Here is a 16,794-nt window from a genome sequence, read left to right as displayed (position 1 = left end):
ATTTGCTCAAGGTCCTGGGCAAATTTGGGTTCAGCCCATCTTTCATTCATTGGGTGAAAACCCTATACCACAAGCCAAGATAGTCAGAAATGGTATAAGGTTAGCTCCTATCACACTGCAAAGAAGCAGCAGACAGGGTTGTCTGCTCTCTGCCAGGCTTTTTGTCCTGGCATTAGAGCTGCTGGCACAAGCTGTGAGACAAGACATAGACCCAGACATAAAAGGCTTCCAAGTGGGTCAATTAACTCACAAAATCAGTCTATTTGCTGACGATGTAATTTTATTTCTTACGGACCCAGCACGATCTGTTATTAAATTACAAGCTCTTCTGGACAATTATAGCATAATATCTGGCTATAAGGTGAACTATGAGAAAAGTGAAGTACTCCCTCTGTCTAAAATTGATCGCAGAGACCTGTGCCAGCCAGACTCCTTTAAGTGGGCTCCAAAAGGGTTTACATATCTGGGTATCCAGGTGGATAGCATCTTGAAGAACCTTTTTAAACTCAACTACCCTGTGCTCATTCAAAAAATAGAGATTGACCTAAACAGGTGGACAGACCTATCCCTGACCTTATTTACCAAAGTCAGCTGTATAAAGATGAACATTTTGCCAAGGATAATGCACTTGTTTCAATCTCTCCCTATCCACCATTCCAATAGTATCTTTAAAACTCTTAACAAAATTGTAAGTGAATTCACCTGGAATCGTAAAGTACCCTGGGTTAGTTTGGAGATATTATCATGGGACTACAAGATGGGTGGCTTCCGACTCCCTAATTTCAAATTTTACTATGGGGCAGTGTTATGGAAAAATCCTAACTTTAGGGGATACAAATTGGGTTGCACTAGGTCAAGCATGGGCCTTGAGGTAACACTACAATTCTTAAGCAGAAGGAGACATTCTCTCCTCTCCTTGAGACTCAGAGTAACTGTCTGGATGTTTGGGGAAAGCAGGAGCCGCTCTGATAAAGAGTGAACCGGCGTTGTCCCGGTAACCAAAGTCGGGGAGATGGCCCGAAACTCCCTAGAGAATACAGATAGGTGAATGTGTAGATTCATAGGCATAATCAGACATTCAAACCAGAATGTGCTGACAGTGACCTGAAGCTCCATGCAACATGACCTGAACTAACACAGGCAAAATGCAGTTCCTTGTTTAGAAACTAAATGAGCCAATAAGACTAATTTTTCATATCATGGGATGATTTGTTGGGGTTAAAGACCAAAAGTCAGACCTTCAGAAGTCAGAACGGGAAGAAACAACATCTAAGTGCAGAACACCTTGATGTTTACTGTTTCTGTTCTCTGCTTGGCCAAGTGTTCAATAAATATTCTCCACAACAGGCAGCACAAATGAGATTTTGGTCATCTTTGTTTGAACGTGACTCTGCCCCTCGTGGACACAAATTGAATTACAGAACCTTGATGAAGAAGTGGGAAGTGACTTTATAAGTGGAATCCAAAAAGTATTATTAGCAAATCCAAAAACCCATTCATTGTCCACTTGGTTAGATCATGGTATGAGGTCCATAAAACTCTTGGAGTGAGGAATGATTTGTCAACTTAAACACCTTTATGGAAAAACAAACTCATACCAGTGATTTCTGATAACAAAATTTTTAAGCTCTGGTATGATAGAGGGATAAGATACCTGGCACACTGTTATAGTGATGGCATCTTCATGTCCTTTGAACAGCTAAAAGAGAAATATGATTTATCCACCAAACACTTTGTTTGTTATTTGCAACTGAAAGCCTTCCTGAAAAAAGTTGGGGTGAGCAGCTGCTACCACCTGACCTGACAAGGGTGGAAGAGGTGCTTCACAGTAACAAAATCTCAAGGCAATTCATTAGCAGGGTATATTCAACAGTGATGGGTTGCTGTCTAAAACAAAACATACATCGGTCGAGAGAGGTCGGAATCTGACTTAGACATTACTATAGATGCGGACCTCGAGTCTGATCTATGTTAGAACAGCATGTTCGCCACTTTAAATGCCAGATTTAAGCTTGTCAACTACAATTTTCTTCATTAGCTTTACCTCACCCCTAAGAGATTGCACCAGTACAAACCTACAATCTCAAATATGTGTTTCAGATGTGGCATTACTGAGGGCACAATGTTACACTGCAAATGGCAATGTGCCAAAGTCACAACATTTTGGTGTGACGTATGTGACATGCTGACTAAAAGTATGGATACATAATTTTAGTCAGCATTAGACCCAGAACATTATCTCCCTACGTAACAAACATGAAACTAAGTCAGAGTTCCAGAAAATTCATTGATATAGCTCTTGCTGTTTATAGAAAAAGTATTGCATTAACTTGGAAGTCCCCCCTCTCTAAAGCAGAATGTCAGAAATGACTAATTGTATGCCCTCAGAGAAAACTACGTATGTCCTGAAAAACTGATATGATGTATTTTTAAAGATCTGGCAGCCTTTTATTGAATACATGGAAACATTGCCTCTGTCAATTGCGGACTCGATGTAATCTTTGAACTGGTTCCAGCATAGGCCAATACTAACATCCAGGTACAATGGTTGAGGTATCTCAGTGACAAGTACGTCATGGTATTGGAATCATGTTTTTTCCCCCTTCACTTCATTCTTTTCTGTCATCTGTGTATTATATTATTGATTTATTAAGTTTTTAGTGGGAATACGTTGTACTGTTTTACATATTTGAAAATTCTAAAATAAAAAAAATTTAAAAAGTCAAAGTAGTGAATGTTGATGCTGCATTGAAAGAGCAGTACATAGAACATACTGAAAAGCCAAGGAAATCCCAATTTAATGTTAGCCTGTAACTGCTAGCTTGCTAGCACTAATTACTAGTGCTAGTTACTTAGCACTAGTAACACTAGTTAGTTAACACTAGCTTAGCAGTTAGTGATGCCACTCATCAACCCTTTTTATTTTTTCTATATGATGATGGCAATCTTTGGTCGGCAATGACATAACATAATTGTTTGCCTGACTGGCCATAGGATTTGGGCTCCTAATAGCTAAAAAGCAAACAGTCTTCTTATTTTATGCTATTAAATTGGCAAAGACCTCGGACTTTGTATTTTCTGCCAGTCAAATTAGAGGGACTGTTTTCAACCAAAAGAGGTTGGGGAGCATGCCGCAAGGGCAAAGTACCCGGATATGCTGCTGTCATCTATGCTAGCAGCTCTGAGAGGCTGTACTTAAGCACAGCAGTGCTTTGAGCTAAATGCTAATATCAGCATGCTAACATGTTCACCATCGTAGTTTATCCTGTTAGCATGCTAACTTTTTTTTCTAGTTAGCTCTAAACACAAACTGCAGCTGATGGAAATTTCATTCGTTTTGCCGGTATTTGGAAATAAATCAAAGTATTAAGCAAATTAAAAATTTAGCCTGACAATGGCACTAGAGGAAAAGTCAGAGGATCACTAAAGTCCTTGAATGTCTGTAGCAAATCTAACAGCAATCTATCCAAAAGTTGTGAAGATATTTCACTCAAAACTGAAAAAGTCAACGTCACGGTGGCGCTAAAGGAAAAGTCAGTAGGGTACATCCTTATGGTTACAGGATTTCCTGTGTCAAATTCCATGGCATTCCATCCTATAGTTGTTGAGACATTTCATTCTGTACCAAAGTGGTGGACCAACAGACTGACATTACCATCCTTAGAGCCACGCCAACAACGTGGCTAAAAACACTGGATTCTACACTTCCAATAATTCAACTCAATAGTGTCTTTACGTTACACCAAACCTGTTTGAAAAAACCCAGTTTGTAACGCAGGCTTTCTTTTCAACTGCTTGATTCTGACCAGGGACCTTTTTTGCGTTTCATATCCCTCTCTCTCACACCATATTTCCTGTTTTTCTCTACCCTGTCAACTATCAAATAAAGGCAAATTGCATTCTCCAAGCTCAAGCTGAGATAAGCCTGTCTCAGCTAATCAGGGGTTATTTTCTCAGACTTGAAAAAGCTCCTCCTGAGCCACAGAACACGTTTTATAAGTCTTTTCACAGGCTGACTCCCCAAAGAAAGCTAACTGATCAATGTGTAAAATTGTTGTCCTTTAATTGTTAACAAAACCATTATGAATTCTTCATTGATTTAAAGTTGAGCTATTAATAACTTTTTCAGTTCTCAGGTTGTGGAAAATCCATTTGGCTGGTGTAATTTCTCCTCCAGCATTGCCTTGTCTTTTTAGTGTCATCAGGAGGACCTGTCTAATGGACAGTTTGACCACTTGCCTTCTTTAAAGAAGAGCAGAGCATCCGCACTTATTAACATTTACATCTGCAGACTTGATGGTTAATTAAAGGTGAGAAATCCATTGCCCTTCATTAATGACTGGATAGGATTTTGGCTTAATGGCATATTAGAAAGTAAGCCATTAACTATGTATTAATAGCAGTAGACGGTCCTTCGCTCCCTGATATTACCACGCATGATCCATATTTGTATATAACTTAGAAAAGTAAAGAGAATTACATAAATTATTTGCTGTTTGTAAATCAAATCAGATTATATCTTTTTATAGCCTTTGTTAAAGAGGTTTCTTAATACAACCGTGAACAATAGCATAAATATGCATGTACTAGCATGTAATTATACATGCACACAGCAGACACACATGCAAACACACAATAAAAAACACATGTACACCCCAACAAAGACACACGGTGGTGTAAAGGCACACATTAACTGTCACACACGGGGGTTAATAGGCACTTAGCATCATGGACTCTTGCAGGTCTTGACTCCCCCTTCCCTAATAAGAGGCTTCTAACAGCCAATTACATCACACTTCAGCTGGAAGAGGCTGCTCTAGCCTAACCACTAATGTCATGGAAAACTCATTGCAGACTACGTAAGGAGAAAGAGAAATATAATAATATATGATCCATGGCCTGTTCTGCTTACATCCTGATGCTGCAGTGGTCCATGAAGTCTAGGATACTTGATACATTCTTCCAGCTGCACAATTTCACAGACAATCTTTTTAGACTTCTGATTAGCATCAGATATGATATCTGTGCTCAGGGTTGATCTGCAACCACCACAAGTCAGCTTTATTTTTGTATAGTCAAACATTGGGGTTTGACAGGAACTCATATTACTGTTGACATTTGTCAAAGGTATGAGAGAAGATTTTTCCTGTCACTGCATATGCCGACACCTCATCCTCTTTAGAGTACACTACAGTAACACTCAAAGGGTCCTGATCTTAATCTCGTTGGTGAGTCAATATTGTCATCTGCTGGTGAAGACTGTGTATTACATTTTAGCTTACACTTGGAAAACACTTGCTGTGTGCAATTAAATGTACTGTACAAGCACAATGGTTAACTCAAAAATGCCACCACTTTTTTACAACACAGAAAATACTTTGTGGCTTCCATACATGAAATTTCATAATGAAGGATCATTCATACTTGATGTCTAGCTGAGGAAAATCATATTTTTCAATTTTGTTGTTAGCATGTGTGTCTGGGATCCAGTTGCTTTTGATTAAATGTGTATTTGGGAAATGAAACAAAATCATCATTGCATTTCAAATTTGTATTTCAGGTTTCAGATACTCCCAGGTTTAATTCATTCAGGTGAACAAAAGGGGATTTCCAGTGACTGTTTCACAGTGTTAATGTGTGTGTGTGTGAGTGTGTGTGTTTGCATGTGTGTATGTTGTGCCTGTTGCTCTCTCAGCTCTATCAGTGCTGGCTTCCTCTTTGAAACTGTGTTGTCTCAATTTTCTGCAGCATAGTCTCTGATGTGGCTTGTGAGTCATACTGTGGTAAATATACACATTTGCGCATGTACACATGCATGCACACACACAAAGATAGAGTCACAGACACATGTATTCACATAGTACACGCACTTTTCATGGTCACTATAGTTAGTTTCAAGTTTTATTTGTCACATACTCATTATGAGGAAAATGGCTATGAAATGTTCCCCCCCCCCCCACCCCCTACCCCCTCTCCCCCCATTGTGCAAAGAGATACATACAAAAAAAACTTTAGAACAGGATACAAGATTAAAATATAAAACAGTGCATAGTATTCCCTTTGCCTTCACATTACACTTTGGTTGAGCAATACACAGTAAGCATGCTGACATAAGCTACTGGAGTTTCTCGAGTGAACAACACACAACTAAGCCTTAGCGACAGACACACACAAAAAAAGAAGTTCACATCTTCACTTCACATCTTCACAGCCGCACCAGACAGTAAAGTCAAAGCCCTCAAACTTTATTAAAAATATCACATTGTGCTGCGTGGGGATATTCTGGGGGTCACCATGGCAACAGACATCCAAGTGCCACATGCACGAACGTGCACACCTGCCTGACAGTGTTCCAAATTGTGCCTCTGAGCCTCCCTGTTAGACAGTATCTAGGTGGTGTTTGCTAAATGTGGCAGGACGGAGAGGCGACAATAGCAATGCCTTTGTTCGCAGATAGAGGAGCACACAGCTCTGTCAAGGTGTTAATTAGCTATTGTGAGACTAGAAAGTTGTTAGGATTGTGCTTGCTTCAGCTAAGAGATGCACAACCTTTTGTGTGAATCAGAGCTTTGTCTAGCCAGACTTTGTAAAGAATGCAAAACAGTGAGTGACAGCTTCTTTGAATGCAGCAATGCTTTATAAATACAACTACTGCATTCAGTACTCTTTGTTTGTCCTTGACAGCAGAGGATCTGACAGTTACAGTACATATCTACCTGTTATGTCATTAAAATATTCTGTCTCAGTATAATCTGGTATTTCTCAGTTGCGTTTTGTCTTTCTGTTGCTGTGTATGTTGTAATCTAAAAATCTGAAATTTGAAGGAGCCACTGTTCTTTGATTCTGTTATGCTACTCTGCGGACAAGCTGTGAAAGTATACACTTGAAAAGACCGGTTTTGGGTTAACATGATGGTTTGTCATGTCAGTTTTGCAAGTGTGTGCACTGTCTAAATGTCTAAATGAGATCTAGTGACTCATGTGGAGAGAACAGGCTGCTTGAACTGGGTGACTGACAGTATCGGTTTGACTCGTCATGCTGTGCTTTGCCACTGATATACAACAGTGAACTTAGTATTTTCTTTTGGATATTAGTCATTGCCATATAGAAAAAGCAAACCACACAGTAAAATGTTATGTGTGAACTGTAAATACAAAGGACAACTTTATTTTGTGCTTCTTGTATGTGAAAACGTTAATTATGTGTGAGTGATATTGTATATTTTGTGAGTCAACAAAACCAAAACCACATTGTAGTACATTGTAGAGACGTATTTATGTTATACATAGGTATCAAAACAGTCATTGAGTCTGGAAATGTTGAATGCTACCATAATGAGAACTTGTGAAATGTTTTTTTGGGGGCAGCACTGTAATAAAAAGATGAAAAAAAGGTGTCAATATGCCACACTTTTTACATGACTGTATTATTTATGTCTCAGATTTTCTCCCTGGGGTTTGTGTGTGTAATGGTTCATGTTTGGAAATAAAATAGCATTTGGATGTTTCTTATCGCAGAGCGTTTGTCTGCGTGCATGTGCCTGTGTGTATGCGTGAATGTATGCATGAGTATGTGAGTCACGCACCACTATCCAACCCCCTGGGCTTCGAGTTCTGACGCCCATCTTTCAGCTCCTCTACTGCACACTGAACCCAGTGAACCTTCTGCTGTTTACACTCTCCCCCTCCTCCTGCTCTCTCTGTCTCTATTTATCTCTCTCACACACTCTCATGCTCATCTATTCTCCCTCCGTCTCTCTCTCCTGCTTTCTCTCTCCATCTCCCTCCAGCTCCCTACAGTACATCTCTCATTCTCATGCACTCACGCTCTCTTGTGTTTATAAGTCTTTTCTCTCGCAACTCTTCCTCCGTCTCTCTTTATAACGGTGCCTCTGTATATCTACCTCTGCAGATCAAGACTTATTCAGACTCAGACAGTCTCTAACTCTATAGGATTCAGACAGACACTCAGGGTCTCTCTATGTTAGGGTTGTCTCTTTTAGTCTTAAGATGCGTGGCCAGTGAAAGAGACAGACAGAAAAGAGGAGCTGACAGAGTAAAGGAGCGGAATGAGAATTAAAAATGATAGAAAAGAATGTCGGTGCTTTTCACACACTTGAGCCTTGCACCTGAGATGGAGTCGATACCATCCTCATTTCCAACCTCGACCTTCTCCTCACTTGTGTGTTCTTCTCCCGCATCCCCATCTTCTCAATGCCATCATTGCCATCACCATGGTCGTCCTTCCAAATACAAACACGCTCATTTGATCAGGCTGCAGAAAGTGGAACAGCTGCTGTGTCATCAGCCCTCTGCTGCCCACACTGAGCCCCTTCTGTCAGTTACAACTTTGTCCAACAGCAGACTGGTAACAATGTGGCTCTTTTATCTGTTTGTGTGCACGTCTGTGTCAGCAAATCTCCTTCTTTTTTTTTCATGAATGAAGAAATGTGTGCGTGAGTCTGTGCCTGGGGATGGTAAGGGAGGAAGATACAGGAGGAGGGGGTTGGGGGATGTCACTCATGTCAGCTCTGCCCTTTCAGGAAGTGTGATGCACTGTTTTGAGACTCTGGTTGACGTAACTTTACCCCCAAAAGACAGTAACGTCATCTTTGGCCCCTGAGTTCTGAATTGCTTCGCTTGCACTTCCGTGGTGCTTTGTGGAACTGAAACGCGCTATTAATAATCCTGGTTAAGTGTGAGTTGAGTGTGAGTGAGTGAGTGAGTGTGCGTGTTGGACACAGCTTGAAAGTCCATTGAGCTGTGTAGAGGAGGTAAGCGGCATCTGCATCACATGGCATGCACCTCAGAAGAGCACATCTCAATGCGGCAGAGAACAGTTTGTGCGAGTGGGTTTGCATGTGTGTTTGAAAGTGTGTGAACGTGTGCAACTTACAGTATCTAGGATGTGCACCCATGTGTGCGTGTGTGAAGATGCTTACAGAGTGTGAGAATGCTATATTGGGAATTATGCACTCACCATAAGTCACAGGGTTCATTTCCATACAACAATCCAACTGTTTCACCACCTCACATGCTTCAATCATGTATTAAAACAACACGCTTGTCTCTTTAGCACATGCCTGCTGCTTGGTCACAAACGATTCTTGTTTCTTGGTCTTAAATGATGCTAATCAACGGGATTGATTCAATTTATTTTCACGCTGTCATGCCTTTTCTCCCTCAGGCAGAGCAGCCTTGTTGGCAGGGTTTCTTCACTTGGTGGCACACGTTGGGAACCCCAGGCCTGGTCATGGATAGCACAGATACACTGTAAACCGCTAATCGGGTATCAAACCAGCGGAGAGGAAAAAGCGCCTCCACTCCGTGTCTCATTCATTATTCACAGCCAGCAAATGAAGTTGGTACAGTGGGAGCAATCAATTATAGATGAGAGAAGGTAGGAGGGAAAGAGAGAGAGAGATGAAGGGGATAGAGAGAGGCCAACCTTGCATGCAGCAGAGCTTTAGCATGTCAGTGAACATCACAGTGGCATTCGGCAACTTGCATGCACAGAGTGACTCAGGTAATGGACTCTCGAGGCCCAGGATTTCCTCGCAGAGAGCCTTAGAGAGAGAACTCTTTACGTGTGCATGCACCTTTCTCACACCAATAGCATTTATTTGATAATGACTCAGTATGGTAACGTTGTAGTCCCTTGGTACACTTCTGTGTGCACTTGTGTTTTTCTATGGCTCGTTGCGCCGATACAGTCATAGCGAAACTGCATTTGGTCTTTTCACAAATGTCGAGCGACAGTCATAGCGTCCCCTCAGCAGGTTACAGCTTGCTCTGAAACCAGGATATAAAATTGGTCCAGATGCAGCATTTTAGAATTAAAACTTCAATCTAGTCAATGTTTGACTCACACAAGCCCTTTGTCTGTCTTCTTCACTCTTAATAACTACTATATAGTATGTTACACATATCAGACCACAAACAGATTTTCTGAGGTAAATTCAGTAGTGATTCTAGGAATTTAGAACTACATGATCATCACAACAAAACAGTGTTTAATTACTAAGAATGTTTGATGCTGGTTTTACTGTACTCAATATATGCAGTTATTACTTGTAGAAATTCATAGTGCCATCTTCAGAACTCTCTGATTGATGCTTTGTTCATTCTGATACCATATTATTTGTTACTGTAATAATTTTATCTTGTTGAAACTAAAAGTAGAGTTTGATCACATTTTCATTTTTGGGACTTTCCTGGACAATCAAACAGCCCATTACCTCAAGCTGATGTTCATCTTCTTCTGTGGCATTGAGAGCTTTTCAGTGAGCCAAACACGCAGTTTCACAACTCCAACTTGTGGCACTAAAACACAATTCATATTCATTTCGGGGCTGTCCCATAAATATACATGTGCTTATGCACACATTAAGATTGGTGTAGTGCAGAGATCTACCACTATCCGTGTTTTCTTTACACCTGTCCAGAGGATTATTTGCAGCTGTTTTCAGTGAGCCTCTGTTGTTGTGATTGGAAAGTCTGCAACTGTTAAGAACTGTGAAAAGCGTCTGTTGAAATCTTTGTCTCAATCTCTGTGTCACCTCACTATTCGTTAAATGTCAGATATTTGCTTCTGGAAACTGCTCTATTTGTGCCGTTTGTATTTGGTGTTTGTGTGTTAGCGTGTGTGTGTGTGTGTGTGTGTGTGTGTGTGTATGTGTGTGTGTGTGCATTAGTGTGTGTGTGTGTGTGGGCAGAGAGGCTGTTTGATGTGAGTCAGATCCAAACCCAGGCTGGTTTCTCTCACATGTGTGTGGGACGCATCCAGATGGCTCCGCAGGACTGCACAAATGTCACTCTGATAATGAGACAACAGGGCCTGTTGAAATACAGGTAGCGGGGCTTTTACACACATGCGCACACACACACACACACACACACACACACACACAGATCGATGGAGAGATGGGGGAAAGAAAGAAAACGAAAGAGGCTGGCAGCCCTAAATGCATAAAACAAATATAACGTACAACAACTGCAATGAAAACATATCATTCTAAAAAAAATTAATTAATAGTCTTAACACCTTTGCATTCATGATCATAAACTGACACATGAATCCATTTATAGTATACAGGTTCACGTGTTGTGCTGTGGTTGATCCATAGCGAATCAGTGTATCTGTATCTTCAAGGTTGATTGTCGACCTCAACAGAATGACCCGCACGAAGTGATGAATGCAATAATATTCACGCACTGACCTGTGCTAAATGACAGCTTCACCTCTGTCCCACTCCAGTCTTCGCGGGTCACCACAAGTCACTGTTCAGTTGCCATGGGAACAGGAGACACGAAGGAAAATTCTCCTGAGCACCAAACAGTGACACCTCTCACCGTCTCCGACAGACTCGGTTGAGTTGCACATCAAGTGTGAAAGTGCGAGTGAGAAGTTGTTGTTTATTTAATTTTCTTACGAGTCACAAGAGTGGCCTGTCAACCCCATATTCTCTTCTTCGCACTCTCTCTTTCTCTCTCCTGCATAAAAACCCATTTTCACACATACCCTTGTGGATATTTGCTCACACATATTTTCTTTGTCTGCTTCCCACTGCCGAGTAGTTCTCTCACACAATATATTCCTGTTATTTTGAACACCAAAGCACAGGTGCAAGCCTTTGTGTGTGTGTGTGTGTGTGTGTGTGTGTAAGTGAGATAGTATCTGTTATTCCAGACTGCTGTGACCTAATGTAACAATTGCACCTACATTGTCAACCCTCCAACAGCTCAGTCAGCCTCTTGAGGTTACTGCACCTGTTTGTCTAACACACACACACACACACACACACACACAAACACACTTTATGTATCAGTCCACAGTCGCAAATACTAATCTACTGACACCATTATGATCCAAGGCTTATGGCATGTGTGTGTGTGTTTGTAGTGGGTGGTGTTGCTGCTGTATCAAACACTGTCCACTGCTGGCAGCAAATTTCCTCTGAGGTGATCTGTTATAGTGACAGGACAGCAAGTATTTTTAGCCGGAGAGAAAGGACAAATAATGAAGCAGGAAAGACAGAGGGAGACAACAAGGGGACGAGTAAGGGGAGAGAGAGGAAGAGAAAGAGAGAGGAAGGGAAAGAGAGAGAGAAACGGGAGGAGTGAAATCTGAGGGTAAACCAAAACCAACTGGATGTTGCTGACTTGCCGCTCTTCTGTTTAGAGCATAGTCTATATACATTACATTACACATGCAGTACTCACATACCCACACATACTGTACCTCGTGTTCAGGCATCCACACACACACACACACACATCCAAACCCTTGCATTAAGATTTTAACATTTCAGACACTGCCAGAAGTTAAAGGATAATTCAATAACGACTTGAATCGTGAGATTTTCAAAGCTCTGGTCATCATTTCTATTTATTATGATAACATTTTATTCACTAAAGTAATTGCTGTAAACTATGGTCGGTCAAAGTCGAGCCAGGGAGTCGGTCTGTAAACTGATGGTGTTTACAGCGGACAGTTTGGGTAATAACTTTACCATTTGCCTTTTTTTGGAGGTTTGTTTACACCATGATCATCTTAATGCTCACATTTCTTGCACCGTCTTCTGACTTCTTTATAGCATTGTTGCTGCAATTGACTTTGTGAATTATCCTTTAATGTAGAAGTTAAAGGAAAACTTCAGGATTTCTTTTCATAGCCCCCATCAGTTCTATTAGTTATTATAACATTGTTCTCACCAAAGTAATTAGTGAGATCTGGAAACACAGACACAACACTACGAGGCAAGTTTCCAAGCCCAAGGCAAGAAACACAAGCGGTTAGATGATCAGACATGTTGTTAGCAGTTAAGTCACAGCACTGAAAAAAAAAAAACTACTGAGAAGAACAAATGACAAGTGAAATAATACAACCAAGATAAACTTCTTCTTTCTACTTCTCCTTTTTCTCAATGGAATTCTTACAAGAGTAAGACTTTGGTTTTGGGTTCCGTTGTCACAGCAGCAGTCAGCATTAGCCTTTACATCAAAGTGGCGGGTAAAACAACATAAAGTGTGAAGAGTGGTGGTTGGGACATTCTGGTTTGCACACGCAAGTTGTGAGGCCTCTGTGCAGCACAATGTCCTCCTCTCTCTCTCACAAACACACTCTCTCTCTCTCTCTCACTGGTTTGTTCCCTGAGTCAGCACTCTGCTTCAGCTCCAGTTTCTCTACCCCGGCCCGCCTGCCTGCAGGACACTATTAGGACATCACAGTGTGTGTGTGTGTGTGTGTGTGTGTGTGTGTGTGTGTGTGTGTGTGTGTGTGTGTGTGTGTGTGTGTGTGTGCCTTTGTGGGAGAGAGCTACTGTTGCATTTACGTGGTCAGGTCCTTTCACCATCTTATGCAATATGATATTTTTCACTTTGCGAGTAACCCTGGATATTTCTGTCCGCTCCACCGAATCAGCCGTTGTACCAGTGCACCATAAAAGATGCACGTATCCTCTCGCTCATCCAAAACACTCCCAATGGGTTTCGCATGTTGTAGCGAGTGTGTGTGTCTGTGTGTGCATATGTGTATGTGTGATCTGCTGGATACTACTAGTTCTGCTAACATGGCCCAAAAATAGCAAACTGGAGAGGTGTGAAGTAAAAAAGGAAAGGACACTTTAGTAGAGGAGTAACTGACACGGGGTGAGTCACTTTCACACAAACACACACACATACACGCGGTGTTCTCATGCTCATACACCTACAAGCATACACATGCATATTACAAAAGCACATAACACACACACAGAGTTGTGAAAGTGTCTCTCTTTGGCTTTGTCACTGCTGAGTGTGTGTTTGCAGGCAGGAATCACGGGTTTGTGTCTTGCCACCATGTGATTGGCTCTTTTTCTCAGTTTGTGAGAGATTCCCAAGGAACTGCCACTTACTCACTATGCCTTTATAAGCTCAGCTACCTTTTTTTTTCCTCAATGGATTAGAGTCTTTTATTAGCCTTCACACTCTTGTGAGCTCAGCGGGCCTCCGTAGAATCAGAAACTGAGGTGCTGGATTTCCTCCAAACACACCGATTTAAGGATCAAACTGTTTAAGTTTCACTCAGAGAGTCTTGAAACCCCTGCTGTGTATTACTGTGCCTGACTGTGTGACAGTGCCTGATCAGTCTGTTGGCATTTGTACTTTGCCTGGTTATTTGATTGAAATTCTCTGATTGGTCCATTTTACCTTACAACACACTATACACACATGCATCCACTTACTATACATGACTGATACTGATAATATCATAAAATCTTTGTTTATTTACTGAATGTATGATGAACACAACATATTCAACTGGAACTGTGCGTCATTTTCCTAACTGCCAGATAACATCCTCATGGGGTCACATTTTGTCTTTTATTTCTGTGATGATTTTATCATCAGAGCTGGGCTGTACATTGTTATATAGTATGTTTGTATGTCAGTAAAGTGAGTTATCTTTACTGCCAGTCAGAGTAAGCTGTATCATGACTGAGCGGAAGTAACAAAAAGGTCAAAATGTTTAGTCCCAAGTTCAAGTGAAAATAGTGTTAACTTTTCAGAATTGTATTTTTTCAAATGTTAAACAAATTTTCACTTGGTGAACACAGTAATGTTTTTTCCCAGTCCTATTTACATCAGTGTTTATAGGATGTTGTAGTGTGAATGCAGAAGTGAGAATGGGAGAGAAAGAAGGAGAGAGGAAATGATACTAAGACGTTTGGCCTGTGAGGTGCCTAATGATCACAAGAGCAAAAGATACATGCACGCATGTGAACTCACACACACACACAACACACACACGCGCACACACACACACACACACACACCCCATGTGATCTCTCGATTAGTGCTGTAGTCACACCCTCCCACTCTCTCTGGTTGTTTGATCACAATCTCCCTCCTACTCCCGGGCTCCAGTCATACAGAAACTTTCAAAAGATAATGCTTGCTTGACATGAAATCAGTGATGACCTTTATTAAAATAACTTTGATATTCAGTTTTTTTAAGTTCAGTGAAAATGTTTGGCTGACGCTACAAAAACTAATCTCCTCTCGCACATAAAAACATATTTAAACATCTGTAAAAATATCTGTAAAGTCGAGGCTTGTGTTTTAAATGACTCTAAATCTAAAGGTGGATATAATAGCTTATGATAGCTCTGACTATTATTAGACTGATTAAAAGAGAATATGATCTATGTCGGTTATAAGGCACTAATGTAGCTGGAATCATGACTTCACTCTCATTTGGGTGAATGGATTATCATATTTATTTTAGGAGTTACCCAGTTGAGCCTGGTAATGTAGGTGAAAGCACAAAAAAATATGAAATACAGATGTACAAATGTGAGGAAATATAAGTGATTTTAAAACCCTTGGCTGTTTAATAATTAACACTTTAATTGTTGTGTTTAAAGCACCGTATTTTCTTTACTGTTTTAATTGAGTGTGAACATGTTTCCTGACTGATACACTGCTTTTTCTTTCTTTGTTCTTTTATTTAATTTTTTCTCCTTATGAGGGATTACTTTTGTTTCAGTCACCTAGTCACCAAATTTGGACATAATTTTTAGAAGGCTTTAGTCATATTGATGTGTTCTCACTTGGATGAATCAGCAATAGTGTTTGACTCATGGTTATAAAGATGAACAATATATAAGTATGTGTAAGGTCCATGGCAGCTGCCTCTACCAAGCAATACATACTTATGATTAAATATAATATATTTATTAAATTTTTCCATGCCCAGGATTTACAGGTTACACCTGATAGGACAAAAATATAATAAAACAAACTCAAGAAACTTGCCAGTTTTAGTAGTAAAATGGATAATTGCGGGATCCAGCATGGTGGACTGTGATCACAAGCAAATGTGGAATCTCAACTAAGCTCTCCCTTCACTTTCAACTCAGCAGGTGCAGGTCGTAGATTCCAACTCCCATTGACATTGCACTTCAGAGAGATCCTAGCCATGTAAGCTGCTCATGTGACCTGGCCTGGCCTGTCCTGACAGTTCCAGCTCTGGCCCTGAGTCAAATGTTTGGCCATGATGACAAAGGTAAAAGGATAGTAACGGTACTCAGCCAGGTGTATTTTAAGACATACAAATGAGTTGTTTTTCTAGTAAGAAAATTGGGATTTTGAACATAAATGCTGGTTAATTCAGAGAGCGTGTGATTTCATTCCAATTCCAAGCATTTTAATGATAATCCAATCTGATATAAAACTATAATTGTTCAAAATGTAATGATCGTTTTCCTTCTCAGTTGTCTCATTTAGATAAATGAAACTTCCCTCAAGGGTTTCAGACGAAGGCATATGTGATGGGAACTGGGGCACGCAGTACAGTAAACAGAGCATATGACTTATTGCCACATTACATAGGACAAACCTTGCAGTGCTTTCACAATAAGATGTGTGAGTGGTCTTTTGTGGTTTCATGCTTGAAAGAAAAGCACATGATGCCACTGCACGCGGATCATGAACAAGTGATTAAGCTAAAAAAGAACTGACTTGTCATGACTGTGATGAAATTCTCAATGTGTCAGATTTGATTAGCTGGCACTTCACCTGCTGTAACATGTCAATACTTAGTGATTATGTTTAGCTCTCGCACCTACAGTAGGCCTACTGTGTTCCCGGCAAGCGCACCTTTCCTTTCATCCCCATGGGCTGCTATTGGCTGATGGGCTAAGAGGCTGAGGTGTTGCAGCAAATAGCATGAGCTGTGGGCTGGTCCATTCTGCAGCTCGAGGGAGGTTAATGAGTGAAGCCGCTGGGCTATCAGCCAAACATGAGCAGCAAT

The 16,794-nt window shown here is 40.7% G+C and overlaps 1 protein-coding gene across 4 annotated transcripts in view; it reads left to right on the top strand.

The window, feature by feature from the left end:
- zmp:0000000926 (ataxin-1-like) overlaps nucleotides 1–16,794 on the top strand; it is an 89,052-nt gene that overhangs the window by 55,896 nt on the left and 16,362 nt on the right. For 3 of the 4 annotated variants that reach the window (XM_044350808.1, XM_044350805.1, XM_044350807.1), the window contains exon 5: nucleotides 15,902–16,047. The exons of the other annotated variant lie outside the window; for it this stretch is intronic. The gene's annotated coding sequence lies outside the window, so the exon portion shown is untranslated. The remainder of the gene's footprint in view (nucleotides 1–15,901; nucleotides 16,048–16,794) is intronic. 4 annotated transcript variants of the gene reach the window in all.

This window comes from Thunnus albacares, chromosome 5, assembly GCF_914725855.1.
Source record: "Thunnus albacares chromosome 5, fThuAlb1.1, whole genome shotgun sequence".
Classification (NCBI taxonomy): domain Eukaryota; kingdom Metazoa; phylum Chordata; class Actinopteri; order Scombriformes; family Scombridae; genus Thunnus; species Thunnus albacares.
The sequence above is the reverse complement of the archived record's forward strand: the minus strand, read 5'-3'. Positions and strand labels throughout refer to the sequence as shown.